The following is a 3,664-nucleotide window of genomic DNA, read 5'->3' as shown; positions in this document are numbered from 1 at the left end:
TAGGAATACGTGAATGTACGTTTTCCTTTCTTTTCTTGTCTTCTCTCTCTTTTTCTTTCTTTCTTAATTATCTTTTTGTTGTTTGTCTAGCTCTACTGAACATCTGATCTTTTTTTTTCTCCCTTTCTTATCCTTTTCACCTTTTCCTTTCTTTTGTTCTTCTGTGTGTGACTTAACTCTTGTCCTGCACATCCTCAGATAAACCCATAGTTAACTAGTAGACCCTATCCCCCATTGTGTACACACTTAATCCACAAATTTATTACTCAATCCAAAACCTCTGAGACTTAAATTCCTTAATAGCAGTACTACTTCTTTATACCTATATAATATTTTAAGCATTTTTTAAGTTTTTCACATCTCCTCTATCTCCCTCCTGTTTTCTCATTATATTCACATTCCTCTCTAAATAGATGGTCTTTTAATCTCCATAACTATATTAATCTTTACGTTTCTAATTTTTTTCTGGTCTCTTTTCATTTCCCTTTCCCTTTCTTCTTTTTCTCTCCCTCTCTACTTGCATCCTACCCAACCTATTTCCTGCATTGAGATTAGGACTTAGTTAACTCTTCCTGTGCCTCCCCACACCAATCTATTTCTAATTTTTACCCACATCTCTCCCTAACCCTAAAAATTTCTGGTTTTCCAAATTCTTCTCTGCGGTTCGAAGCCCATTAACATATAGTTGTTTGATGTTGAATAGATGTATCTGTTGAACTAGATTGTATCTGTAGACTATTGACTGTATAAATGCAAACGTTGGTTGATGGTTGCCTTAAGATAGTGTTCTAGCACAAAACTGGTGCTATTTTCATCTTAAATGGGCAGAGTAAGCCGGAAAAACACAAGAAAAATGGCAAATCCGGGTATCTCAATTCCCAATCTTGATAATCAGGGGTCAGATCAGATAATGAACAATCCAGAGGAGAGTTCCCAAATAGCTCTACAAACTGGTCACAAACATGATAAATGAGAAGTTTGACAACTTACAAAGGACTCTGTATGAGCGTGATAGGGAGAAAAAGGAGGCATCCCAAAAATTTATACAGGAATATCTTAAGCGTGAGGAAGCTACTCAAAAACTAATACAGGATTTGCGTGAACAACTTGAGAATACTCAAAGAGAAAGGGAGGAATGGTGAGAGAAGGCTGAGAACACTCAAAGAGAATTGCAGGAATCCCACAAACGGGAGGAAAGAGAACTGCAGGAATCCCACAAACGGGAGGAAGCTAATCAAAGAGTAATTCGGGAATTGAGAGACCAGGTAGAGAACACACAAAGATCACTAAAGGCATTCATGGAATCCATTAACAAAGAGCTGAAGGAAGTCAGGGAGACCACAAGGGGAATGCTGAATGGAACCCAACAGAAGGAATGGGAGTCCAAAGAAACCATAACCAATCAACTAAGTGATTTGAGAACAAACACTGAACACCAAATTAAGGAAGTAAAGAAATTCATACAAGACCTTAAACAGAGCTTCAACAAAGAACTTGAAGCCATCAAAGCTGACCAATTAGAAGGAAAAGAGATAAAAATCAAAGTAGAGAGTCTTGACAGCAGGTTAGACCATGAGAAGATCGAATCTAAGGGATTGAAGACAGCCTAGATATTATAGAGAAAGAATATACAACCATCCAAGACAAGTCCAAGAAGTATGATAGATCTATCCAACACCTGGAAGACACCATCAGAAGGCCTAATCTAAGGATAATGGGTGTAGAGGAGCACCTAGAAACAGAAGTTAATGGTCTAGGAAAATTGTTTAACAGGATCCTAGCAGAGAACTTCTGAAACATACAAAAAGATAGGCCTATTCAGATACAAGAAGCTTTTAGAACCTCAAATAGACCAGACCAGAATAGGACATCCCACCGTCACATTATAATCCACACAGGATCAACTCAGACCAAGGAAAAGATGCTTAAAGCTGTCAAGGAGAAAAGGTTAATCACCTATAAAGGGAAACCAATTAGAATCACCTCAGATTTCTCAGCAGAGACAATCAAAGCAAGAAGAGCCTGGAATTATGTATGCCATGCCCTAAAAACAAACAACTATCAACCAAGAATACTGTACCCAGCTAAACTCTCCTCCATAACTGAAGGCCAAATAAAAACCTTCCAGAGCAAAGAAAAATTGAAACAATACATCTCCACCAAACCAGCCCTACAAAAGATTCTTGAAGATGTCCTACACATAGATAACCAACAAGACCGCAATAAAGGCCAAGAAACTGCACCCAGACTGAGAATCCAAGAACCATAGGAAGAACCCAGTTTTCGCAGCCCCCAAGAAGGTGGATAACATAGCAGGAACTCCCAAATACCTCTCAGTCCTATCTCTTAACGTTAACGGACTGAACTCTCCAATTAAGCGACATAGACTGTCTAGTTGGATTAAAAAACAAGACCCTTCTATCTGCTGCCTGCAGGAGTCACATCTTGCCCGTAAAAACAACCACATTTTCAATGTTAAAGTCTGGAACAAAATCTACCAAGCAAACGGCCCCCATAAACAGGCGGGAGTTGCATTCTTAATATCAGATAAAATAGACTTCAAATTAAAATTCGTGAGAAGAGATAAATAAGGTTGCTACATACTAATTAAAGGATCTCTCCTTCAGGAGGATATTACAATTTTAAATATCTATTCGCAAAAAAATGGAGCACCCAAATTTATCAAAGAAACACTACTTTCCCTCAAATCCCATATAGATCCAAAGACATTAATTGTTGGAGATTTTAACACACCACTCTCCCCACTAGATAGATCAACTCGGCAAAAACTCAACAGAGAAACCGCAGATCTAAACAGCTGCATAGATCAACTAGATTTAACAGACATCTACCGAACATTTCACCCAGCAGCATCAGAATACACGTTTTTCTCAGCAGCACATGGAACGTTTTCTAAAATAGACCACATTTTAGGCCACAAAGCAAACTTGTCTAAATTCAGAAACATTGAAGTTATACCTTGCATTCTCTCTGACCACAAGGGAATAAAGTTAGAACTCAACACCAAAAGCCACCAAAGAAAGTCCGGTATCACATGGAGGCTGAACAACACACTGCTGAATCAAGAGTGGGTCATGGAAGAGATTAGAAAGGAAATTCAAATGTTCATGCTATTCAACAAAAATGAACACACAAATTACCAGCTCCTCTGGGACACAGCAAAGGCAGTACTCAGAGACAAGTTTATAGCTCTGAGCTCCTACATCAACAAATTGGAGAGATCTAAAACTAGCAATTTAATGACACATCTAAACCTCCTTGAAAAAGAGCAGCAAGATAAACCCCAATCCAGTAGATGGAAAGAAGTAATCAAAATTAAATCAGAATTAAATGAATTAGAATCCAAAAAAACTATAGAAAGAATCAACAAAACAAAGAGTTGGTTCTTCGAAAAACTTAACAAAATTGACAGACCCTTAGCAAATCTTATCAGAAAAAGAAGAGAACACACCCTAATTAATAAACTCAGAGATGAGAAAGGAAACATGACCATGGAAACAACCAAGATTCAGAACATTATAAGGGAATATTCTCAAAACTTTATGCTAATAAGTTTGAGAACTTGACAGAAATGGACCTTTTCCTAGCAAATATTGACATGCCAAAACTAAACCAAGATGAGTTAAACCAGCTTAACAGGCCC

The sequence above is a fragment of the Dipodomys spectabilis genome, unplaced genomic scaffold, assembly GCF_019054845.1.
Source record: "Dipodomys spectabilis isolate Male_0828 unplaced genomic scaffold, ASM1905484v1 ptg000189l, whole genome shotgun sequence".
NCBI classification, from domain to species: domain Eukaryota; kingdom Metazoa; phylum Chordata; class Mammalia; order Rodentia; family Heteromyidae; genus Dipodomys; species Dipodomys spectabilis.
Note: the sequence above shows the minus strand (reverse complement) of the source record.